We start from the raw sequence: 27,445 nt of genomic DNA, 5'->3' as shown, positions 1-27,445 counted from the left end.
ACCGCATCAGAAGTTCAGTGTACGCAAGGCAGCTTGTTTGAAAAACGATTTGAGACGTGCATTAGACCATGTACCAAGGCAGATGAAGAGCCAGCGGATCGGGGCTGTGTGCTCGGTGATGCTGGTATGTGCAGGACTGGGGGAAGACCACACTCTGCCAAACCCCGTGCGTACGAGAGCTCGCCTGCTGTAGATAGGAGGTGTCATCTGACTCCCCAAATCAGGAATGCTCTGATGAACTCAGGAGGTCTAACCAAACTTTTCTTTGCTGCAGCTGTGATGTTTTCCTCATGCCCCTGCTAGAGCTCTGTGCTCTCTGCTGTAAACATGCCCACCCAAAGAGCCTGAGAGAGGATGGCTGTGATGCATTGCTGCCAGACTGGGATGTACGTTTGCCCCGTGAGAGCTTGTTGATCTTCCCTTTCCCCTTTCCCTGAATGCTTATTATGGTTTCAGAAAAAAATCACAGCTGTCCCACGTGTGACGATTTGAACTGTCTCTGTCCTGTGCCCTCCCACCCTTCCAGGGGCGTCTGTCCAGCCTCTGGGGTCAGTTTGGGAGGGCAGCTGCAAGGATAACCAGTTTTCTTTTTCTCCTGCCCCTGCACGCGAGGGAATAAGGCAGGTTACTTTGCTCATGATTCATTTTTTAAAGCCTTTCCCATTGATGAACGAGCTTCACAAAACTGCAGTCGTTCAGGCTCCTTTAAGGACTTTCTAGCACTGACTTGTTGGGCGGATTATGGAAATAGCCTTTTTTGTATTATTTTGGCCAGCTGGGACAAATTCAGCCCTCTTTTCTAGGCCAGCAGGCTCGTGGGTGGCAGAATTGGTGCAATTTAATCAGCATTGGCAAAAGCTTGGTAAAATGGAGGCTGAATATAGGGTGTCTCTTCCATGCCAAGCAGAGCCTCATCCACAGGTAGCCTTCGCAACACATGGATGCTCAGAGGTGGTGGAGTCTGACCAAGATGCTCCTTCACGGAGGTGGCTGTAGGAAGCCTGCCCTGATGGGTCCAGAGGTGGGTTCATAATAGTCCTCCCAGGCTCCCTCTGCCATTACACAAAACCTGGGGAAAAGCACGTGTCCCAAGCTGTGTCCGAGCCTGCCCTGCCGTGGGTGTGCTCAGCACCTACCTCTCCAGCTGCGCAGGCCTGGCAGGATGCTCTGGTCCCCGGTAAAGCCAACAGACCTGAAATGTGCGACACCAGGGCAGCCGGTCACCCAGCTGGTGACTGCTTTACAAACGGCTCATGAGAGTGCCTCCACCAGAATAACAGGCTCGGCTTTCGGGTTTCAGTTCCCTGTGCAGTCACAGTCAGAACAACCCTTTGCGCTTTCCACTGCAGGAGTTCGGGTTGGATGTTTAAAATCCTTCAGGAGCTACACTGTAAGGAGAAGCGACAAATAGGAAGTAGACAACCTCCACTGGCCGGCTCCCATGCACGGGGAGCCACCATGCTGCTGCCTGCTCCCTGCCCGTCACCCATTCCTGCACTCAGCCCTGCTGGGACACTCTGCGATGATGTCTTTTGTTTTTTTGACTTCCTTAGGCCTGGGTTTATTTTTCTGAACAAGGAGTAGCACTGTTCTTACATACCTGTGGGCTCAGGGCCTTAATTCACACTTTGCAAAGCATTTCTGGACTCTCAGCCTCACACTATGCCTCGTTCTATGCCTGTTGCAACTTGCAACTTCAAGCCTGATGCTTGAAGTTCAGCGTGCTGCCAACAGCTTTCCCAGATCCTGGCCGTATAACCTGACTCTTTGCAGAAATGATTTATAGGTAGAGATATACGTTAGCACGGTTGGGATTCCAGGCAGTAAGATATTTTCAGTGCAAACATGCAGCAGAGGACATGCTGTTTATCACACCCACTGAGCTCAGCTTGTGTCGCCTGGGAGGATGGGAGGAAAGCACGCAGCACCCTCCACGGGCAAGGAAGGCCTGGCAAAACTGCCGGCTCCTTGTTACCAAGCATTGATTAGATAGTACAATCCTGTTCAATCATAGTATTCCAGAACTGAGTCATCCGACAACATCAGCTATGTTTGTAATTGCCGTATTGGATAACCACATATATTTATTATTTACCAGAACATGCTTTATTTGTGTTCATTACAAGCTGTTAATGAGGTGTCTGTTTTAATGGCAGCCGTGGAGTTAATAAGCAGGAGGTGGAAGGATCTTGCCCTTTGCCAATGGATTTGATTTCTTTGCTGGCTTTTGGGCAACCACATATCCTGTCCACAAATGACAAGCAGCAGGATCGTGGGGTCTGCCTCAAGCACATCTGCTGTCACCTCATTTTGGCAGGGTCAGAGGGAGACAGGAGGAGGTGAAGGGGAGAAAGGTGCCACCCGTGGACATGATCAAGAGTGACCTGCCCCGCACGGAGTGATGCTCGCCCGGCAGGTCCCAGGACACTGTGCCCCCTTGGGGACACATGTGGCATGCTGCCCGTTGCTGGCAGCCATGGGGCTCTGTGGGGTACAGCCGGATGCCAGTGGCACAGCCACCCTGTGCAGGCAGGACTCAGCTGCTTTGCATTTTGCAGAGTGTTTTAGGAGAAACATGTGGCTCCCCCATCATCACCGTCCCACATAGGCACAACTGCATGGGGTGCGGGTCCCAGCTGCCCGAGGATGAGGGGGTGATGCTGGGAAGCCCGTCTCCCCACACTCGCCCCAGCTGGGATGCCTGTGCATCAGCGGGGTGCCTTTGGGGCCCTGTTCACCGTCGGGACACTTTTCCAGCACAAACTGTAGGCTTAAAGCAAACCAAGAGAAACTCGGGCAAAATTTCGGGTGAACCCAGGTGGGCAGGTGACGGCGGTTGAGCCTGTGCTGCAGGCTCAGTCCTGCACTCCCCCGTGCCCCCTGTGCCAGTGGTGCAGCTCCTCTCCCTGGATGAGATGATCCAGGGGATGTGGGGTGCTCCCCAGCCCCCATCCCTGAAGTGGGAAGGCGGCATGGCTGGGATGTCCCCTTCCCTACCCTCCTGCCCAGGCTGGCCTCCCTGGGGACAGGAGGAGATGGTGGCACTGCCAAGGGGTGGCATGCAGGATGAGGCCACACATGGTGCCGTCTCGGGGAGGCTGGCAGCGGCTCTGCTGGGCTCACCCCATCTCTTTTCTCAGGGAGACGGGGCGACAGATGCAAGGCAGGCACCAATAGTGGAGGCTCCCATTATTTTGGCCTTGGGCTCTTTAGGAGCGGTGGCCGTCTTGAGAGTCACCCAGGGGCTGCGGCGTTTGGCCAGATCCACCCAATGGCTTTGCACATTCCTTTTCTTTCCCTGAATGAATGGTCTAATCTGGCTGGAGGGCATTGCAAGGCCCAATAGCCAGTTTGCTGCACCTGCTCATCAGGGATTGAAACACCTGCCGTGGTCGGGGTTTAGCATTTAAGTGCTGCTATTTGAAGACAAATCTTGTCTTTTGTCTCTGCCTGAGCCTCCTCCTGGCTCCCCCCTCCCCTTAAAATAAAACTCACACACAAAGAAAAAAAAAAAAAGAAGAAGAGAAAAAGGCTGTGCTGGGCGTTTTTTGGACAGGGCTTATTTTTCCTCTGATTTCCAAGAGAAGGAACCCTTGCTTTCAGTGTTAGGTGCATTGCTGGGAAAGGTTATTCACACAGGCAAAGAGAAGGACGAGCACCTTCGTTTTGCTCACAGCTGTTTAAAAGGCCTGTGCTGATGTTAAAACGTTGGAGTGTTGGGTGGTTACACTCTGAAGCATTGCTGTATCGTCCTGGCACCGGCAATAAACGCTATGCAATAAACTGATGCTTTTAATGACAACAGAGGTTCTTCTTCCACACAGCCTCCCACCTACATTTGACCTTTAATTTTTCTCAGGTTGTTTTCTTGTGACAACAAACAAATAATATGGAGTCAATAGCTAATGTGAGATTTACGTAATGGTGAATCAGAAGGGAGGTGTAAAGTTTGTGCCAGTTAATTGGGAAGTGAGGAAAACGGATTTTACCCAAGAAATGTGATTTCTCTGGGTTTTTTTAGTGAAATTGTGCATTTGGGTGACTAAGGCACTTGGGCAGCGTAAGGAAGCCTCAGTTTTTCAAGATTTATTAATGAAGAGGCTAGAAAGATATAAGATGAACTAAATGGATTGGACAGGAACAAGCTGATACATCTTCAAGGTTAATAGAAAGCAAAAAAATATGTTTCTCATGGCTCTGAAAGGATGTGTTCTGGAACCAAGTTCTTTAACACTTTTATCAGTGATCGGAAAGAAAAATAAAAGCTGCATTACATACAAGGATTGTCAGAGAACAAAGTTTGCAAGGGAGGTAAGTAGGGAAGAGCAGGCTTCAGGGAAGGGAGCTGGGCAGAGCTACAAGCTTGAGTAAAAAACGGGGAAATGTGTCTGTCTCCAGTGCAACAGAAAGGGGTCCCTGCCCTGCCCAAGCACCTACCCTGGGAAAGGAAATCTGTCAACGCATCGCTCCTCGGTCTGCCAGTACAACAAAATCTAGAGCAAAAAGTTGAAATGAGGCAGATGCAAACTAAGAGGTAAATTTGTAACAGAGGATAATGAACCACTGAAATTACTTACTGAGGGCTGTGATGGATTCTCTATCGCTGAAGACTTTTAAATCGCATCAGAATTTCCTCATCTTTTCCCCCACCCCCCAAAAAAAGAGATGTTTTACTTGATTCAGAGGAGTTTTGCATACCATGTTAGAGAGAAGATCAGGCAGGATGATCACAGTGGTCCTGGCTTTATAACCTATGAATACATTTGATCAGAAAACAATTTTAACAGAAGACAAACCCATGAAAATCCCAAGCATATTTCAGTTTCATTTATCAAAAAATATTTGTGGGATAGTTAAGAAATCTGGAGGGATGGCTAGTTCATTCCTTTGGGTGATATTTTTGGGGCAATTATAACATCATGTTAAATAAACCGGGAGAAAATTTAGGCCCAAAATAAGAAGAGTCTTGTTCATACAGTGATGGTCAGCCTGCCAAATTCTCTATATCAGAGGTAAAATAATTAAATAGACAGTTAATCTTGGGGGAACAGATCCTAATAAAAGAAGAGCAGGATTTCCCGTGTTCATCTGCATAATAAACTGAACTTGCTTTAGGGCACAGATCAATTGCTAGAAGGTTTAAGAAGAAATTTCTCCCACGGGTAGCTTAGGAAGAGTGATATGTGCTCCATGAATGCCTTGAGAGGCTGGAGAAGCCCACTTCAGTTCGCTGGGAGCTTAGCCTAAGCCTGCTTCATGAAAGATACCAGGACTTTTATTAAGAATTTCAATCAACTGAGTCCTCATACAGTTTTATGTAGTGGTGCCCTTGATTTCTTTGTGATCCTGGTATTTTTGTGGCTGAAGGATGAGTGACTGTCCACCGGGAGAAAGGTTTGGGTTGGAGCTTTCTGTTGTTGTCTTTGCCTGGAGCATCTAGCAGGAGGCCGCCGCTGGAGGTACGATGTCAGCTGTGATGTGATCTGGCACAGGTTTTACTGTTACGAATTCCCGTGGCGGTTGCCTCTCAGAGGCTATACCAGCAAAAAGATAAAACACAATAAAGATCAGAGACAACTCTACTTACATGTCCTTAGCAGTACAGAGAGAATATCTTCATTATTTTTTGCCTGGAAGACTAATCATACAGGATCATTGTCCTTTCCAATTGACTGTGAATTTAAAATAGCGCTGTCTTGTAGAAAATAATTCAAAGGAAAAGAAATTTCATGTTGCTCTACCTAGAGTTGCCTGTGTCTTTGTCTTCCCCATGGTGTAACTCCCCCCTTTTCAGCAGCATGGCACCAGGATGGGTTGTGTCCTAGATACACACAACTCACAGAACAGCACACAGCGCCCGACTGACACCTTGCCGACACCAGCATGAATTTCCAGTGTTACTCAGGCGTGGACTCAAGTTACAATGTATTTATGACAGTGGGAGTCTCAGACTAGGTTAATTCTCAAATAACAGCTAAAAAAAAAAAAAACAGCAAGAAAAAGTCTCAGTGGCTTTGAAGGGGAGGATGCTATTCAAGTAGGGTACCATAGAGAGTTAATGGTTGCGGTGCAGTGGGTGGAAGTAAAGCCACTGCAGGTGTGTTTCTTAATGAGTTGCTAATTGGGCAGGTGCAGATAAACAGGGGACAGGAGGGCTCTCTAGTCCTGGGGAGTAAGGAGGATTCTGTGCTGGGGAGGGTAGTGCTGCGGCTGAAAGAAAGAGTGATTTGTTTTTATCAGTGACATTATCTTCATGTAATCAGCAGAACATGAGGTTGTTGGCTCTAGTAATAAGGAAGAAGTCTGTATGCTGGAGGAGCATGCTGGGTGAGGAAGGTTTTGGGCAATAAGGTGGGAGGGCAGAGGACTTGGGATCAGAGCTTGCAAGCTTGCCAAGGAATAGAAATGAGTTATTTGCGGGAGTCTTAGAAAAAAACCGTGAGGCTTAAAGGTAGGGCTGTTTGGGTGTTGGAAGATGCTTTGGGGCTGTGCAGCAGCAGCTTTCTTGACAGGGATAGCTCTAAGCCCACCAAATTAACTGGTGTTTCTTCTCGATAATGGAAAAATGCTTGAGAGAAAAGAAATGCAGTGGAGAAGACAGTGTGCTTAGAAAATGGGAGAAGGGAGAGTAGAAAGGGACATATTCCCTGAAACTTTCAAATAACATATTCTTTCTTCTCTATAGCCAGAGAAGGTGAGCCTCTATAATTCCCTCTGTTTAGCTATGTACTCCTTGAAGTTTCCTCACTGCTTAAAGGTGAAGGTTATTGTCAAAAAAAGATGAGTGAGTGTACTGTACTACAGGTGCTCCAGGAGAGAGACAAATATAAACCCTATCCAGTATAAAGCTTTTCTGTGCTTTGCATTGAAGCAATCCCCTTCCCATCCATTTTTCCTCACTAGAAGGTTCACTGGTAGACTGTGATGGCTTTTTTTTCTTCTTTTCTGGCTTAAGAAGCAATTTGTAATTAGCTTTCCTCCACTATGCTCCCTCCCTGCCAAAACAAACTTGTCAATAAAAGTCTGATGTTTAGATGCAAAAAAGATGTACATTTAATTAAATGCGAAGCTGGTTTGTGAGAATGGAACGTGTGGAGAAGCCACTAAAGAGCGTCACACAGAGTGTAAAGAGCTGGAAGCAAATGTTTGAAGAAAAGGAACAGTGTGGATATTATGATTTCAAGCCACAAACATTGTAGCAGTGAAGCAAATGGTAAAGCAAGCAATTTCTGGATAGTTAAAAAAAATAAAAATCTGCTAGTTGCATCAAATTAAGGCCTGAGAAAAAACTTCATAGAACTTGAGAGTGCTGTGCTTGGGACATACGTATGGAGAAGGAAATCTGGTGGGTGAGGTCCCATGAGACTCTGTGCGTGCTGTGTGTTATGAGAGGGCTCGATTTTCAAGCCTTCGTTAGTTTTACTAAATAAACACGCATTCTTGTTAAACATTTCTCCTGAGACGACAACTATTGACAATACATCTTCCTGAAGCATATGACAGCTATCAAACAAATAGCTGACGGTTCGCAAAGTTTCCATTATTCTCTAGTTGCTGAGGAAGCTCAAGGGTGCACCAGGAAGCTTGGCATCGGGAGCGCTTCAGCAGTTAATGTTTTGCACAAAATTTGTTAAGCGTACAAACTGCGCTCAAACTCAGAAGTGTTGATTCAATGGAAGCATCAATTTGGGGCCTGCTTTTAAATGGCGATCTGCGGGGATAGACGCTCTCTGGGAAAACCGTGCGCGTCAGCAGCAATTCAGTGTCATAAAAGCTAACGCTAGGAATCACGTTCATTTGAGCTTGTTGGGTGCTTCCATCCACTTTTCGTCTCATGGGACTAAAGACAGACAATGCTGACTGCAGGGGAAAAAAAAAAAAGATTACTCATTTCTCTATGATCTTCAAATGTGCAAACAACAAGAGGCTCTATTTTGACCTTTGCGTGAGGATGCTGCTGTTGTGAAACGCTTGCATGCGGTCCTAGTGTTGGTCTGACATGGTGTTTCATTAAGCTGAAATCAGCGCAACGTGTACACAATGAGGACAATAAATTTGATTTTCTTACTTTGGAGGAACCATATAAAACATCTGAAAAGTGACGAAGCTTAAAATCCTCCTCACAAATGAGACAAATCATAAAGCAGTCAACAGCAAAAAAATCATTCGTTAATAGAGATGTTATTCTATGATTTTATTTTTTTTTAAATAATAATTTAGCAGCAACTACTTTCATCTGCAGGTGGAGCACCTTAGCAAAACCACAACCTGCAGTTACTGTGTGAAAATACATTTCCCTACTGTTGAGGCAAACTTGTTTTCTGAGGAAAGTAGAACGCAAAGAGAAGCATTGGAACAATTTCTTTTTGGTCAAATCGGCTAAAAATGCTTTTGGTTTGGAGCAGAAACGCACTGAATCATTTAGTTAGCTTACTATCTTTTATACTTGATTTTCTCGACTGATACAAAGCCATGGGAAGGCTTCCTTTTTGTTTCTTTTCAGGCTGCAAATCAGAGCTGAAGATAAACAGCCTTCAAATTGCCTCTTGCTAAACACAAACAATTACAGTAAGATAGACAAATGGCAGTGTGTGCATGAAAGTAGTTTAATACATGATGGTATATATAATCTATCAAAGATGGCTGTCTCAACACCATGTCAACAAAAAATTATAAATTTTGTTGTTTACTAAAATGCACTACCCATGAAAAATAACAATAACCCAAGTATGTGAACTTTGGCTGTTAGTTTTCATTAAATTTGTTAATAACTGCTACCGCTCCTGACTGCTGCTCTCTTAATCATCAGGAAAATAAGACTCTTATGCTAAAAACCCAAAATGACTCCCTATTTCTTTCTGCGTCTCTCTCACAGAGACCCACAGAAACAGGTGGCTGGAAGGACCTCTGGGACCCCCGGTAGCGTTGCTCCTGGCTGGGGACCACTTCTGCACCCCTGAGACCATGGGTTTGCCTGACCCTGTGCTTAAACACTAGCCAGGAGGATTTCGGTCTCACAGGCTGCCCTGCTCCAACGATGTAACCAATGACTGCCAAACCAAAGAGTCTATTATACCTTTTTATTCCCTCTGCGTTACTTAGATCTCCTTTGTTACTTCATAACTAGTTAATCTTGTCACACCACCAGAGTAGACGAGGAATAGCTGATCATACTCATTAAAACAACGTGCCTTTTTATACTGGCAGGTTCTCCTTGTAGCCTGTTTTACTCTCCCTCCTCCCTGGCGAGGCAGACCCAGTTCTGCCAGCCTCTCCCCGCAGCCTTTCGTGGGTCATCAACTTCATGTTTTTGGCCTGCCTTCTAGTATCTGCCTTCAGAGCCCAAAGCCAGGGTCGCTAACCCAGCTGAGACCTCAGAAGGATTTGAAATAAGTATTTTCAATGTCTGTTCACAGGATGAGGGTGTTGACCAGTCGAGGAGGTGGTTTTTCGCTTTCAGAGGAAAGTTCTGAAAAGCGAGATTGCATTGCTTGCTCAGTTTGAGGTTCGCTGTAACCACCACGTATTATCAGCAATGCTACCCTTTACCTAATGTGCGCGCTGCAATTTTTGTTTTTTCTGTTTCCAGCAGATGACATGACAAGACCAAGACCGTCATTGGAGGAACCCAGTTTTGATCATATGGGTCCAAGCAAGCTGGCTCTCACTTCCTCTTCACTCTCCATGTTTTGCATCCTGATTTACAATGACACCAGTAGCAATGACCTACTGGGGCTCTGGTGTTACTGGGAAATCAGGGCTGCCACAAAGGGCTGCGTGCCTGGCCTGTGGCCATGGTTTCCAGCTCTTGCTGACATTTGGTACAGCAGAAGCCGAAAGATGCGGAAAGCCTCGGCTGCCCTGTAACACTATAGTGGGGTGCCTGCCCCCCTGCTCCTCCTCGATCTGGCCCCATGTCCTAGAGCCTGCAGGCTGCGTGCACAGCAGGCACTCGGCTGGGCTGGCCCCGGAGCGCTCGGCTCTCTCCTCACCGTGTTGCTGCGTGCTGCTTGCCTCCGGTCAAAGCCAGTGCTAAGGTAGAGCTGGCATCACCTGCCTCTTTCCACGCTGGTAGCTGCATCTCCCAGTGCAGGGAGGCTGCTTTTCTCTCTCATACTGTGCCACAGACGTGGTGCAATGTGGTAAAAGGTGGATATAACCACAACAGATTACTTTTTTTTTGCCCCTCTGTGGTCCAGAGACTAAGCCACAGCTGCCAGTGGTTTTGCTGCAAGTACTGCTGTTGCCAGGCAGGACATTATGCCGTGATGCTGGGCTTGCACTCCTCCTTCCTCGCTCAGGCTTTCTAGGTACATATTGTCAAGCTCCCACAAGCACGGCTTGCCCCCCCATTCCTGGGCATCCTTGTGCTGTGTCTGTCATTACTGTGGGAGGTTCTGCACCAACCCTGTCCCACCCAGGCTGTCCTGCTGCAGCGACGGCACCGTGTTTCAGGGCTGGGAGGAAGCTCTGGTTGCAATTTCAGCCTGCCCAGGAATCCCGGAGGTATCTCCTCAAGTGCACCAACAGACAAGGGTAACTGGTGCTGAGGACCCAACCTCTACCATACACAGGTTTTGGAGTTTCTCTTTGCTCTAGCCCTCGTCCAATCCCATGAACAATTCCTATGAGGAGCGGCTGAGGGAACCGGGGTTGTTTAGCCTGGAGAAAAGGAGGCTGAGGGGAGACCTTATAACTCTCTACAACTACCTGAAAGGAGGTTGTAGGGAGGTGGGTGTCGGTCTCTTCTCCCAGGTAACAGGCGACAGGACAAGAGGAAATGGCCTCAAGTTGCACCAGGGGAGGTTTAGATTGGATAGTAGGAAAACATTCTTCACCGAAAGAGTTATCAAACATTGGAATAGGCTGCCCAGGGAAGTGCTGGAGTCACCATCCCTGGAGGTATTTAAAAGACGTGTAGATGTGGTGCTGAGGGACATGGTTTACTGCTAAGTTGGCAGTGCTAGATTAATGGTTGGACTTGGTGATCTTAAATGTCTCTTCCAACCAAAATGATTCTATGATTCTAGGACTCCACTAATGGCCAGAGCAAATTAGGTTGTGCTCTTGCAACATGTCTTCTGGCTTAGTTTTCCACAAAAGAAATCCAATTTGGGATCTCTGGGACTGCTTTCTGGTACAAACTGAAATGTGGTAAGCAGACACTACCACAAAATTCACTTCAGAGTCACGCTACACATCTGAACCGAAACACTACTGTGAAAGCACCTTAGATTGGTACCGTTATTTATTTGCTTTGTCGAGTAGAAGCTGAAGCTCAGAGAGATGGCTGGGAAATGTGACTCACTACAGCTTCCTTGCAAAGGTTATTAGGTGTTAGGAGTGTGCTTCAACACCACCTGTTAGTAAACACACTTTAAGAAACACTAGCAGTGACCAGCTACACAGCAGGTCGTGTGGAGTACAGGAGTTTTGGACAAGGTTAGTAGAAAACCAGGTGTCTCATCTGTAGGAGAGGGGCAACATGGATGAGCCATAGATGCAATGCCAATCTCACTGCCAGTTTCAGTCAGAAAGTGATTACAGGATTCATGTGTCTTGTGAAGTTTCTTATTTTTCAGAACTGTTAATGTTTCCCTGCAAACTGAATCCTAAAATACAAATGTTGTTTGGAGTGTCAGCATCAACCACCAGTTTGAGATTCACCTGCTTCCTTCAGGAGACTGGTCAGAAGCTTCTGCTCTCTCAAGGACTTATTCATTTCCAGAAATGATGCAAATATGTTATATCTTTGTCTTCAGGATTCAGGAATAGTGTGGGCCCTGGTGAATAGCTTCTAACAAACTCAGTTCCTCGGGGAATGTCAATGGCAAGTCTCAAATGTGGTGTTTACCCTCTCAACAGATTGACTTGCACCTAAACAACCAGACAAACGCTGCCTTAAAGAGGCAAAGCATTTGCAGCTTTAAATAAATTATTTTAAAAGAGAGTGCATTTTGCTGGGTTATCAAACTAAAACAGAATAGATTTTTTATATCCTTCATTACCAAAGGTGCTACTGCTGACTTTGCTGCAATAGAAACACAGAAAAATGTCTGCTTTCTGCACACCCATAGCATAAAATTATATTTCTTATTTCAAACACTGTTTTCCACCAGTTTCTGAAACAAGCTAAGGCATTAGTATTGCTGCCTGCTCCATTCCTTCTTCATTCCTGCCTAAACCAGCCTAAGATGCATTGCTCGACTCAACAGGAGCCACAGTGTCACCACCAGCCCAGAGGCCCTGCAGAAGGGACTGGCAGCAAAGGCCTGATGGCATCCAAGGTAGGATGTGAAGGGCACAGTCAGGCTTTTTGTTTGCCCGTTGCTTAGGTGGTATCAAACCCCTTGCTGGGACCAGCGGCCCCAGGGCAAATCCTGCAGCCCCGAGCAGCTAGAAGGTGCTGACTCTTGTCAGCTTAGGGCATTCATCGTTTTAGCGAATCAGGAACACACAAAGCTTTTTTTTGTCACCAGTTTGACATGTATTAGCATAAATGGAAAAACCAGGATCTCTTCTCACTGTCCTCCCAGGAAAGTACGGTAGATGAACGTGTCATGTAGCATGAAGGGATGTCTGCTCTCAAGTTGGGATACTCACCCTGGAAACCCTGTCCTCAGGTCTCCGCAGTGCCCACCTGACAGTGCACATCTGGTGTGCATCAGGCGTGCACACACCGAAAAACCTGGCCTCTGTCAGGGACTGATGCCCCTCGATACTGCCTGACATCACCGGTCCCACAACTTGGGAAACCACAAAGCCTAAGTACAAAGCAGGGCGGTGCTGTGCCATGGGCTGTACCAATAGAGGACAAAAAGGCCATCCCTCCCCCCAAAACCTGAAACTCTAACAAGTAGCAGCTTAGAGGGGTAGACAGAGAAGAGCCAAAGGTGGGCCAAGTGCCCCCTTCTGCCACTCCTCCTCTGCCTCCACCTAAAAAGTTAGGGACCAGGGAAGGACTAGCTTCTCGGGGTCTCCAGCAGCTCTCTGCACGGCAACTTAATTTAAAGAAATGGTTTAATGCTAAAAAACAAACAAAGAAGCCAAAAATATGTCTCGTTTTCAGTATTTAGTGATTGAAAGCTTAACCATTATGAGCATGTGATTTGCCAAACACAGGTCTCAGCTTGGGTAGGTTTTCCCCTGTTCTGCAAAGTAAAATATCTGGAATCTGTTAATCTTGCATTAAGAGCCAATTTTAAAAACTATATTTAAAAATTAGTTTCAAATCCTTTAGTTCTAGTTAAACTTTTAAATATAGATAGTGTCATTTTAAACAGAAAATTGAGCAAAGCATCAGCAGGAGATTCAGCCTGATTGCTGTGCATGTTTAAAAGAAATGCTGTGCATGTTTAAAAGAAAAACACACTTAAGCGCTGTGACATTCAGTTTTTAAGAAACCCAGTTTAATTATATTTTCCCTAATTAAGGATTTCATTATAGGGGATCACATGATTTAATTATATCAATACCCCAAAGACCTGATTGTGAACGTAAAATGTGGATTAAAAAGATGCCTCATCACTTAATTACCTGCTAGATTGGAACAGATCCATGTTGTAGGTCAAAAGGGACATAAAATGCAGGCTTCTGCCTCCCTCTTTGTTGTGCGTGAAGGGCTCTGAGCATGGGGGGAGAGAGGGAGGGGGGAGTGCTCTTGTGTGTGTAATGGGAGTGATAATTACCTGTGAGCAGTTTTCTAAGCATTTATTGAGATAGATAGATATATTTTAATTTTTTTTATTTATTTTTAAATTTTTTAATTTATTTTAAATTTTTGGTAAGTCTGTAGTGGAGGTGAGCTGCATATTCCAGCCTACAGTCTAGGGGATGCTTGCATATTTCTTCTTCTCAATATATAAGGTCTTGTCTTTCAGAGAGAAAATATCAAGTGGTGGGAAATCTTCGTCTGGGGGTTTGTCTCCTCCTGAAGTGAGCAGATGGGTACCCAGCACTGTAGCAGGGACCAGGGCTGTCACTCTGTGTCCCTCCAGCATGAGGCCCCTGGGGTGGGCCACACTTCTGGAGGTTCCCTGCCTCTGAGTAGCTGGGGGCGAGGTGGGGGGAGGAGGGGAGGAAATCTTTTGGGATATCAGTACAAAGCCGAGTGACAAATTTTAACCTGCCCAAACCTCACTTACCACACACCACTCTTCCCCACCCTCTAACCAGCTCCCAGCCTCCATTCCCAGGAGGAAACTTGGGGAGGCCTCTTTGGCAGGGAGCACCGAGGACGCGGAGGGGAAATGCTGCATCGCTCACCATGGTCTAGGTTTTCTTCTGTCATTGGAAATGCCTCCCCACTTCCCATGTCCCTTACAAGTTCCTACCTAGTAAAGCTAGAAATCTGGCCCTTGTACGTGATGGTGCCACAGTACAGAGCACGTTCTCTCAGCAAGAAAAGATCCCTTGTAGGCTAAGTGCAATTTTGTGAGCACCCGTGGCAGCATTTCACACCGTGGGCTGAACCTGTTGGAAAACCCCTACAACAAAGCTGCCCACAACGTTCTGAGGGGGCTGAAGGGTTGCAGGATATCCACATAAGGTTAGGTTTTTCTCTTCCTATGCGTCATAAAAAGGAAATCTCCTTGCAGTACTGCCGCAGGGCCAGCAAGCTCTGGCAGGGACAAATGAGGCAGGAGGTCCATGGTTACTTTGCTGCTCCTAACACTGCACTGTCCCAAGAGCCAGTTCGCCTGATGAGCCCAAGAGCCAGACTCTGCTCTGATGTGGAGAATGACTCTTGAAAGAGATACCACACCGCCCTTAGGAAGGCTGGTCTGGAAAGAGAGGGCAGCATGCTCTTTTTCCTAGGGAAGATACTCCCAGGCAGTTAGGAGTGGGCACTCCCTTAAGCAAGAGGACAGCCTTCAAAGTGGCCCTTTGCTCTCTGGGGGCTGCCTTGTTGCTGAAGCAGCCTGCCTCTTCAGACACCTTCCTGCAAATCCTGCTGCGGTGGTGGTACCCCTGCCTGGCATAAGCTAAGAAACCAAATCCTGTGCCCAGTTTGGGTAGCAAGGCTAGGTAAGAGCAAGATCTCCTGGCTGCAAGGCAGCTCCCTTGAAACTACTGCTAAAACCTAATGCTGATACGTCCCAGGTCTTTTCTATGGCTTTTCTAAAGGCACCAGGGAAGATATAGAACTGGATGGTCCAGTCATTTAGGACTATTCCCAACCAAGCCACCCTGACACTTTGTCATGGGAGCGAGCAAGGTCCGCACCCCACAGCCGAGGCCAGAACATACCCATGGAAAAAGCCACCCCATCCCTCCACCCCTGGGCATGGCCACCCCACCCTGCCTGCCCCATAGACACAGACACCCCATTCCTCCTGCCCTGGACCTGGACATGGCCACCCCACCCTGCCTGCCCCGTGGGCAGACCCCGGAGGAGGCTTTGTGCACACACTGGGGCAACGTGTCTGAGTGATGGGAAGCAAGGGAGCACACTCGACTGTTAAATTAACATCTGCAAGTGGCACAGTGCTATGGGACGAAGACCCGTTTCTTTTACTTTGATTTGATCTTATTTTCCTAAGCAGGGAAATGCCCCAGTGACAGCATTGCTGCAGATGGCATCACAAAGCCCCGGCTGGCACCAGCTGAGTTGGCACAGTCAGATTATCATGTTCGAGTTTGTGTCTGTCTTTTCTTTTTTCCCTGCTTTGCTGTGCTAATAGCATTTCTATTACCATATAAGCCTCAGTCAGCTCCCCTGAAAGGACAGAGACCAACATAAAAAGTAGATTTCATTATCACGGGCAAAAAAAACAGGTCACAGAAAAAGCTAAACTATGTTAGTCTATTTTTTTAATTCTTTCTTTTTCTCCTCCCTCCCTCTCTCTCTCTCTCTCATCTGGGCTTAAAGGGAGGCTGGAATTGAAGTCGTGGGGTCTCCAGGGCAGTACTGCAGAGCAGCGCTGCTTAATGGGGCAGCTGGTGGAGAGAGCCGAGCACATGTTTCCTTTGCAGTTTTCATCTTCATACTTCACAGGGCCCAGGGACTGATTGATGGAATTCTTTTTTTTTTTTTTTTTTTAAACGTAGCTTTCTCGAGGCCTAGAGCCTGCCTCTCTCAGCCACACTGAACATATGTCCACATATTCCCTTGGGCAGTATTTAAATGTGTGCATCCATGTGGCTGTATTTGTTTAGTGTGTGCTCCCACTGATCTAATGGGACCTTTCCCATGACCCATTGCTTCCCTAAGTTTGCCACTTGCTGCTGTCAGGCGAGAGAGGCTTTAACTTGGATGGCTGTAGCTGTAAATGAATGGGATTTTTTTCCCCCCTTTCAGTCCTTTCGACTGAACCCTCTTGCTGATGGATCATCTAATGCAGTTCAGTTGAGAACCCTACTTCGAGCTGTTAAAAAAAACCCAAACCTAAACAGACCCCATCTGTTACAATCCTATGTCGATTTATGTGAATGCAAAATTTGTTGGGCTGCTCTCTGCTTGTTAACAAGCCATCCTCTGAGAACAACATTAGGTCCTGGAAAACGCCCGGTAAGATGTGCATTGCTTGCTATACTGGATACCTCCAATGCTAAACTTTTCCAGCAACAGGAAAAGCAGTGATTGCGCACAGCACTCACTTCCCTTTGAGGATGCACCGTGCAATTCTGCTTGGTATTTAGCTTCCCCAAGGCAGACAGCTCAGCAAGATTCAAATCAGAATAAAACTCTCCCTAAGACATTTCCAGCATACACAACCTGACTGAGTAATACCGATACCACTCAGAGGATGAGACTAGAAGGAGATTGTTTACATTTCCAACTATTGCAGCTTCGTGCGGAGGTCTGATCATATAATACCTTTGCTCTGTCTTTCTTTTTCAGCTAAAAGCTTGAAGAGTCCCACAAGTGAAGGAGGTGTTCAAATGAGTGCAGGAACCATGGCTAGCTTGATACAGCTGACAAAGTGAAAAACTGAGTAAATCTTCCACAACTGGAATTTGCACATATTTAAAGCTGTGCCAGGAAATACCATAATGTATGCAAAAATTATATCCAGTGTAAATTAAAAAAGAGATTAATTATACTGTTTGCCAGAGTTCCTGTTCAAGAGAGGAGCTTCCCTGTGTAGCACCCATGCAGTGAGACTGTCCCTGCCCCAAGGAGCTGAAGTGAAACGCTGGAGAGCTGAGAGAGGAGATGAACTGCCCTCACATCCCTGCCAAGCTGCACGTGGGACACCTCTCCTCTGGCCTTCTGGCAAACGCCCACAGTGTCACACCACGCCAAATCCTGCTGGAGGTAAGGCTGAGAGCAAACCTTCCATCTCTGTGCCATGGGCATGGGCCGGGCTCCCGCTTCCAGCACTCTCCACATGGGTCGTGCCGGCAGCCAAGAACAGCATATGGGAATTCACTCTGGACATCCAAATGTCAGCTGTGGACCTAAACTCAGCTATCTCTTTTAACTTGACGTAGGTTGGGGATAAAATCAGCTGAAGAACAGGGATGAATATACAAAATGCAGAGTATTTGTTAAACTTTATAGTTTTGATCGAGTAAAGAGCAGTTTTACCAACAATATCAGTAGGAATTGTGTCATGGACTGAGAAACAACACAAGAGAACTCAGTTATTCTAAGGCTAAACTGACTTTTCATAGGAGAATGATTTACTAAACAAGAGGACTGCAGCTGTATTCCCACACATGGCGCTGACTTCACGGTGCCGCCTTACAACCCTCTCCTCCTTCAGCCTCAGCTCATACCTCCCCATGGGACTTGGTACAATGGCAGCCTGGCCTGGAACGATGTGAAAAAAATAGCTGTAGCCTGTTAAAATTGATCTAGTAACATGCTTCTGATCAGATCACGCTAAAAGTCAAAGTGAGTAGGACCTTTGCAGAAGGTCATTGAAATTAATGCAGCAGGTACTACCATCCTGAAGTCTCTTGGCTTTTTGCTGTGTATTTGCCACTTGTCCTCTTTGGCTTTGTTGTTGCACTTTCCTACCACTCTCCAGCATCACGGGATGATTCCTCTTGATGCCCTCTCTGCTCTCCCCTCTCATCCTTATTCCCCTAGACTGCCCGCTCTGCCCAGCCCTTTCATCTCTCTCTTCCCAGTCTCCCCGGTTTTAATTTCTCCCTGCTAGCATTTCATCTAACAGCATCTGCTCCCACGGCTGTTCCCACAGGGAAGGGCTGGCAGGGCGATGCCTCGTGCTGGCCCATTCCTGAGGAGCAGTGCTGCGTTCCCTCCCGGACCATCCATCCCCACCTATGCCCAATGCTGCCGAGTCACAACAGTAACTAAATTAGGGTTTGGGATTCGTTGGCTGGATCCATACCACGAGACTAAACAACTCAGGGGTGCAAGTCCACTGGAACACAACCGCCTACACTGATAAACATTTAGCATGTCCCCTGGCAAGGTGTTGTCCCAGTCCAGCCGGGAGCGACAGACAGTTTCTGGGCACAGCCCCGGGCTTGGCGGGGGACACAGACCATTCCCGACAGGCAGCTCAGATGCAACCGGCAGCTTTTGGCAAGCAGAGAGTTTAGCTGCGTGGGCTTTGCTACACTGCGTTAGCTGGCCTCGGGGGCAGGGAACAGGCCCTGGCACCATTGAGATTGCCAATGTAGTGCCGCTCTTGGGGCTCGCGGCGTATCAAGCTTGTGCAGGAACGTCGTGCATTGTTCAGGTCCGGCACAATCTGCAAAAAGTGATAACACACAGATACGCGTTTCATAGAGGTTTCCCCCAAAGCGGTCACTCACTTCTCGCCAATGCAGTCGTGTTACCTCCTGCAGGAATGTTTCAAAAAGCCACTGTTGAGCAAATGCTGAATGCATCCACTATATCCAAAGTGCTTTTAATAGCTGGGATGATGAGCACAATTGAAACATCATAATATCCATTTCTAACATACCTCTATATTTTTAATGTCACATTCTGATTTTTTTTTCTCTCTTTTTTAGTGGCAAAAATTCAGAGGAAGCACAGTCACTGCCAAAAGCATGAGTAACAAAAGCCATCAGGTTACCGCAGGGGCTGACAAATGACAACATGTTATTATACATATGGTAAGTCCTACTGTAGAGGCGCTGTCATGTGATCTTGTGCTGGGATATTAATCACTGGTGCCTTTGTCACTCTCAAAAGGAAGCATAAGGTGATGGATTAGCTTATTTACCCTTTCCAAGGAAATATTTCTTTTCAAGTTGATTTTTTAGCCCTACTTTCTTTAGTGTACTAAAGAGTGCACCTGCTGGAAAATACTCTGGGAACGGGTGACCAGTGCAGCATCCTGATTTAGCTAGTTTTACGGTTTGTTTCGGTTTTTAAATTCTTTGTTTCTAGGATACTGGCCCCAGGAGCTTAGCAGGCACTGCTGTACACACAGGGTACCCATCACCACCCCTCCACACTGCTGCCTTCAAGGATTGGAGGCTGGCTGGAGACGCCAGTTGGTACATGCACTTTGGAGACTGTTAGTCAGAAAACTTCAGAGGCACATTCCAAACACGGCTATAATGTCCTCAGGAGGTAGGAAGAAACGTTCAGTCATCTATACCCTAGCTGGGTTTTGCAGAGTATAACCTAGACAAAGAAACAACACAGGGTCTCCTGATGGCCGTAAAACTTCCCCTCAGAATATAATAAGTTGGTAACATGAAAAAGAAAACAGACTTAACCCCCTCATTATGTGCCATAGTGATTTCTTCAGTCAAAATGGCATCATAAAATTACTAATTTCATCAGTGCTTTCACCCCTGCTGATTAAATCTGAATCGTTGCTTAAAAGATATCTAGTTGGCTACCTAAACTTTGATGTCTAGGAGTTGACTAGTTTTTTTAAAAAAGGAGTTGACAGGTAAAACCTGCCTCTCATCAGCACATGTTGATTGTGTAAATTACAGTAATGAAGTTTCACCTCTTGTTTGCGTCTTACATGAACCATCCCATTATCTTGCACTGGGTTATCCAATTTAGATTTTTAATATGGAAGCAGCATGAAGAACTTTCCCAATACATCAGAGTGTCTCCTGTGCATCCATATTTATTTTATAAAAATCAGAATGAACGAACTAAGGTGATCCTTTATTACTCCTTTGACAACCCTTGAATCCATCTGGGTTTCTAACTGTGGTAGCCACTGCTGAATATCTTTCTTAATCACTCTTGCAACAGAAAGGAGTTTGGGTTTATAACTTCACATAAGGATGACATCTGGCTTTTTAGGAAAATAATTTGCTTTCTAATAACATAAGACGGCAAAAAAATGTTGCAATTAAAGTTCTAAATTTTGATAAGGAGCATTCTCAATTTCTTTGATCACAAATGAAAAAAAATGTTTTCAGCAGCTACCTTTTGCAGTTTAAATAATGTTCACTCCCTCATCTTCGCACCAAAGTCTTTCAGGTGCCCTTTAGTTTGTCAAACAAATAGCACTGTTAAAATGAAGCAACGCTGTGTACGCTGGGGATGCGGCAGTGCTGGGGATGCTGCGGGAGGTGATTCTGAGATGAAGAGCTGACCTGGTTGTGAGCACCTGCACCCCAGACCCTGAGCCCCCAGCTGCTATCCACCAGGGACACTCCTGGTCTCACAGACCCAGTGTTAGCTTTGTCTTCGACACAGAGCATGCTCACCCTAAGATTTTTTTCAGTATCACATGCCAATCATCTGTCTTTACCCATCCATTAAAAATGTGGTTCTGTCCCACTTTTCTAGGCTGTCCTTGCACACATTTCGTTCAGACCCTTAAATTCATGGACACCCAGTAATTTTTTCCTCTGTTGATAATACGAAATCCATTCTATGCACCTGGATGCAACGGGGATGTAGAAGCACAGGGATCCCTCAGTGCTGCTGGACTCCACATCAGTCTCTGGTGAGGGCTTTCTCTAACTCTACCATGTTTCCTATGATCATTTCATAACAGTGTGGCCAAGATCAGAAATAACCCTTCTATAGGCATTTGTTTTCATGGTGAGTGAAATTTACCTTTCCTCAAGTGCATTTTTTTTCTGGTGCATTTCAGGAATAGGATGTCCTTTGCTGGTAGCTGCTGTGACCCCAGCATTCACTGCCCACAGCCATCTCCCTCCTCTCTGCTAAGCTTGACAGTCATTTCGGCAGCCTTGATTTTTCTTCTCAGCTTTACTGTTGGTGCCTCTGTCCAAACTAAAGAGGAACTCAGAAATGCCATCAGGTCACTGTAGAGCAGGACAAGACCCAACTGCCAATCTCACATCCTGGTTTTATCAGGAAGTGGCTTGTTAAGAGCTGTGAAGTGCTCTGGACCCTAAAGTAAGCCATAGTAGAGCACTACAATTTAGTTCAGATGGAACTGGTGTGATCTTCTTTTGGCTTTCTGTAAGGAAACGGTCATTTCTGACACAGAGGAAGCCTGCCTTCCGCTTGGTAGTGGTTAATTTTGCTGTGTTCTTGCAATGTGAAACATGAAGTACAATGGGAGTGCTGAACATAATAAGGCAAGCAAAGTAACTCCTCTGTGCTTGAAGGTCTCAGCTGGAGTGGTGAGTCCAGGCTGGGGAACCACACTTCAAGAGGAATGAGGAGCAATTAGAAATAGTCGAGGGAATAGCGATGACTATACTGACTATGGAGAGGACAAGAAAAATGGGCTGTAGTGGAGGACTGCAGGTGGATGCAGCCTTGGCTTTCTGGTGGAGCAGTGGGCTGAATTTGCAGGAGACAATCTGAGCAGCAGGGAAAGGGGGAAATCCACGGCATGGATTGTCCTTCACCAGTGCATTCCACACCTGAAAAAGTAATATGTTCGACACAGAGCAGAGAAGGAGCCTGAGGCTGGAAGGAATGATGACAATCAGGCCAGCTGTGGGGAGAAACAAAATGTTTGTTTGGACAATTTGCATCTGTTGCTTTTCTTAACCGGATAAGAGAGTACACTATGTAATATACACACACCAGCCTCACTTACCGACAGAGACTTAAAATATTTATATCACGGACAAACAATGCCAAGGAACTCCCCTACAAATGCAGTGATTTAATAAACACAGTACTGCAATGTAGCATTTATCTTTATTATATATAATCAGCTGTTGCTTTTACTTGAGTAGAAATAATGTCAAACTGAGCCAAGGTAACATGGGAAGGTTGGAAGGTTCCCATTTCCCCAGTCCGAGACATACACACCTTTTTTTGGCTTTTGCAAGTACGTGTGGGATTTAAGACTGTGTGAGCTAAGCGCTTCCTGCTCCAGCTCCACGAAGGACTGTGCATCTCACAGAGCTAATGTGGTCTTCTCTAGTAGAGAGCTCCTCTCCTCTGTCTCCAGCAGTCAGAAAGGATAAACATCTTCCATAACGCCACTGTATAAACATGTGTGTATGTAACTAGGCAAAAGACATGCATTGCTTCCCAAGCAAAGGTCAGCAGAATATCTTGCTTGAAAACACAGGTTACGTCTACAAGCTGGACAACTGGCATCAGGCCTCAGACAAACTCAACCCAGTGATCACAAATCACTGCCATGTACTATACAACATTAAAAAAAATAGTGACAGTATTGCACTGTGACTTTAAAGACAGTTAGTTCCTCATCACATGCTGATATTATATAAACCATTTAGGGAACGATTGGCAGAATGAACTGTCTATCTCAGGTGCTTTTTCTCCCTGAGCAAAATGCTATCAGTACTCATGTACACAAAAAGACCCCAGATGTGAGAGCTGAAGCGATGGGTATTTGTCAAAGCTATTCATATTCTCTATAAACGTAGGCATTTTTTCATATGCTTATGAATGTTATCCACTCTGAAGCTTTATCTTTTTTCTGAAGCAATAGTTCTGTGGTTGTCTACCTTCATGTAAAATAGGGAATTGCCCCGAAGAGAATTTCAAGAAGAAACCACAGTTTTTAAATTAAGCTTTGCTTCTGAAGAAAGAACTTCACAAATTGCTCCAAGGTTGGAGTAGAAGTTGGCCCATTCTGTCCAGGCTTGTGAAAACACGATGCCAGCAGGCTCTGAGATTGGTACAAAGAGTTTTTGTGCAGTCTGAAGTCACAAATGGGTGTAAATACACAAATATTTTATATAAGGAAAACGTACTCCCTAGGCAGTGTGATGTCAAGTTGTTAGCAGATTTTGTTCCACCTGGTTTTATCCGAGCTCACAGTAACACCAGTGTCCCCCCACCCCCCAGGTCTCTGTCACATCCATACCCGCTGCAGCTCAGCCCTATATGGATATACCCAAATTACCCTGGCCTGCATGCTCCTTTGTGCTTTTCAAGACAGGGTTGGGTTTTTTTCTTTTCCTTCTGACTGAACGTTCATCTAGACAGCAACTCATTTCATGTCAAAGCAAGGACAAAGTTGCCTAAATGGACATCACCAGGAAAGGCATCTGCTAAATAATGCTGAATGCTTCACAAATATAGGCGCCAGTGTAATCTCATCACAAATTAACTTAATTGAAAGCAGAATAGCCTCCTCCTGAAGAGTCGTTTACTTGCTTTTACCTGATCTGTTGGGAAAGTACCTGGCTGTGGTGTCTCCCAGTGTCAGGACAATGAGATTCCTGGAGAGAAGGAAAGTATATTTTAAACAGTACATGGATAACCTGAAGTTACAAAACACTCAGGAGTAGGTGAGCTTCTCAAGGAGACCACTAACAGCTGCTGTCATAGGTTCCCAGACAGAGGTCATTAAGTGGTCTTTCCACCAGCCTGTGATTATTTTCTGTAACAGCACCTATATGTCACCTGGGTCTGGAAGTCGTATGGCCATGGGGTATGAAATATGCCCTAAGTAACACCTCTGGACAAGTTTTGGGATGGCTTCTTCAGGCTGTACTGACACTGTGGGATTAATATGCTTTTTGGTGTGCAGCATGGGAGTGGACCCTCAGGCATCAGGCGAGAGGAAGCGTATGCCTGGGTTTCCTTCCAGAGTAGAGGAGGACGTGCTGAGGGATGAGCGTGTGCTGCATGAGGCACCCTGGGGCAGGGAATGCAGGGCAACTTGCGCCGCTCTGCAGACACGGTTCTCCTGCAGTTCAGGATGCATTCGTGATGCTTCTCGATGAAGCTGCTTGCAGCAACATAAAAGCATTATCAGAAAGATTAAGGAGAACAGTCAGCAGCATGGCAAAACTACAGCACCAAGATTTCTGCAAAGCCCAGGTGGTGTTCAGCAGTGGAGGAGGTACAGGAGGGCCTGTTTAAGGATTTCTACTTCTTCCCCAACACCCTGGATACCTGCAAAATCCATCTTGGCTCCTGGCTGGTGCTCAAAGAGACCTTGGGATATCCCATCTGGCAATGGGGAAGGCAACGGGGGGTCACTTTCTCTCCAGGGTTTAAGAATAGAGCTGGACACCTCACCCAAGGCTACGCCACAGCAAAGCAAGGGCCGCCAAACCAGAAGAGACTCATCATAGCTCACCAGAGGGATGGCTGAGGAGCACATCCATAACCATTGTCCTTGATCACAGGTACGACACACAGAGTCAGTGGGGCAGCCCTGGGGCACAACCTTGCTGAAACAGGGCCTCAACCCCCACTAGCAGTCATCAGTAAACACCCGGTGCCCCTGTTGCCCTAGAAGGTTGGCATAATTTCCTGATAGGCACCATGGTACCCATGCCGTGGAGACGAACATGTGGTGAGAAGAGGCATGGCCACTGCTTAACAGAGCAGTCACTCCATAAAAGGGGCGTTTTCGAGGCCCCGACACTGTGCAGATGTTCCCAGGTGATGGCTAATTCCTGAAGACCTATGAATGCCATCTCCTCTTCTGCTTTGTTCATACAGGCATTAAAATAATAGCTCCACTGCATCTCCTTAAACCCGTGTTTTGATCGTAGCTCAAAATTCAAATTCTAAGACATCTAGAATAAGGCAGGGAGAAGGGACCACTGTCAAAGGACTTCAGGATGGAGGAAAAGGACGTGGGGACAGCCAGGGGTGCAGCCTGAGCAGAGACAGCTGGCCAAAAGCTTGGTGCCCCCAAGGCACATTCACACAGCACAGAGCACAGGCTGGCAATTACCCCTCAAAAAACCTTCATCTGCTGCTTTGTGTTTTTACTAGAAATCCATTGTCATGTCTCAGCAAAACGTGGGTTGTGCCTCATCAAGGCAGAAATGTGTTTCTTCCTCCTTTCCTATTTTGATGTATTTCACTTCCATATAATCTCCAGAGGGATCATTTAGCCTGTTCAAATGCCTTATTGAGGAAGGACCGCATTGTTCTTCCAGCCTTCATGCTGCATCGGAATGTGCCTCTTCCTGAGCACCCCCGCGCATGGCCAGCTCGTGATAAAGCAGAGACGGCTTTTCTCTCATTGTTTCGCCTTGCCTTCGCCTTTCTCTTCCCAGCTTCATTTGTCTGAATACTAATTTGTGTTTATAACAAGAAGCGGTTCCCGCACCTCCCCTTTGTCGCTTAATTGAAGGGAAACTGAGCAACAGGTGGATCTCAGGAAATATCATTAGTCTCTTTCGATTGTTTTTGGCACTTCTTTGAAAGAAAAGTTCAGCTCAATGCGACTGGCTATTCGCTGTTTCCAGGCTAATTACTGCAGGACACAAACGAGGAGCGTATTCAAACACATCTAATTTAAAAAAGGTGAGCTGTTCATCCAATTTGGGATTATTTGCAGGCTTAGAGTTACACAAGTAGTTAGGGACTTTGATGAATCTGAGCCATATAACCAAACCTATAAAGGAAAATGAATCCCTTGAGTATTGCATAGCACAGAAATACCATTCGTGCATAGAAAGACAGCCAGCCACGAACCAGCGTGTTCATGTTTATGTAAGGGCTTCCTTTTAACCTATTCTTTTGTTCATAGAGAATAGAAACAGTGTATAAGGACAAAAGTATTGTCGCATGTTAGGATTTTGAGAGGTGCTTGTTAAGGGAGATGGCAACTGGAAAAGAAAAGCTAACCAGGGAGACTTCTACCTCGGCTTCTCTGCTCACAAATCTGAAAAGTCACAGAGAAGGATGCTAAAGAAAACAAGCAGCATGATCCTTCAGCATGTGGTTTTATCCTAGTAATTCCCAGTGGGACAAAAGAGGCAAAAGCTCACACTGTGCTCCTTCTATCACTTTGCAGACAAAGCTCCGATTTCTGCTATTTTTAAAACCAGAACCCCGGGGGAATATTTCACCATTGAAAATCAGCCAAATGCATTAACGAAGTGCTCCACCTGTTACAAGAATGCAGGCAAAGGCCTGGATGATGGCAGCTTCCACTTGATGGCTAGCAATCAGGATATTCCTTACATGTGATATACAGCGATTATTGACCAGCTGAAAATCCAATCTTGGCATATGCTTTGTAGTTCAAGGCTTGAACAGCTAAGCAAGTCTGAGGAAGAGGAGAGCACCTTCTTTAATTTCAAGGGTAGGACGGTGGGTACACAAAACCTAGGAATGCAGAAAGTTCTTTAAATTTTACTAGCTTAACAATACTGACCTCTCACCATCGTCATCTGAGATTTAGCTGCTGCTGGTTCCTCTCCATTGAGAAATAGGGAAGCTCAGCATAGAAACCTTCTGACATGCAATGTGTCACGGGCTGTTTGGAGTAGCAGTAATCAGAGGGTGTTGACAACAACAGGGCAAGAGGTGGTACAGCAAAAACACACACACACTCAACTACAAAAGCTAGGAAAGCCAAGGACAGTGAAATCATGATTAAACAAGCATTTCTTCCCTTGACATGGGAACAGGGGTGGAAGTAGAAAAGCCCTGGCTTTTCGGAGATGCCTTTATGGGTTTATAACTGTAAATACCCCCCTTTTAAAAGGGATGTATTTAGGAAGCGAAACTGTTCCCTTTTCATGAGTGATCTATTTTACAGGGCTTAAAAATATGTCAAGGTTTGCTGCAGTAAATCCTCCTCATGCTGTAACTGAGTAATGTAAGCAACTTGGGTTGCCGTTTAAACAATTCCCAGTGTGTGGCATGGCCAGTGCAGTTTGAAATGCCTCTGTCTATCTAAACAGAAACAGATGTTTGAACAGCAGAACTGTGCAGAAGTCATTCTTCAAACAGTAGATTAAAACATCTGTCAGGATCATTGGATGGGACCAGACAAGCAGCAGCAGTATCAGCTGGGCCTGCCAGTCACGTCTACCTCACCCTGGAGGTGGAAGGGAAAGGATGGGGGGATTTCGTCTGGTCTTTGCATGTGACATCCTCTTATTTTGCCATGTTTCTCCAGCTATTGGAAAGATTACAGACCTGGCTGTGCAGGATAACTCACTACCTCTTTCAGTGTTGCCTCCTGTAACCGAGGTCGTCTTCTAGGTTTTCCCTTTTCCTCTTAATGCCTTTTTCTGATACTGCTGGCAGTCGATATGAAAGCTGTGAAGTGTTGGTGGCATGCCAGGTTACAGCATTTTACAGTTATTTCCATCTGTCCTTCATGTTTCAGCATTTGACCAGTTTAGTGGCATTGCAAGCAAATTCTTCAGGCCT

Source organism: Larus michahellis, chromosome 3, assembly GCF_964199755.1.
Source record: "Larus michahellis chromosome 3, bLarMic1.1, whole genome shotgun sequence".
Taxonomy (NCBI): Eukaryota; Metazoa; Chordata; class Aves; order Charadriiformes; family Laridae; genus Larus; species Larus michahellis.
The sequence above is the reverse complement of the archived record's forward strand: the minus strand, read 5'-3'. Positions refer to the sequence as shown.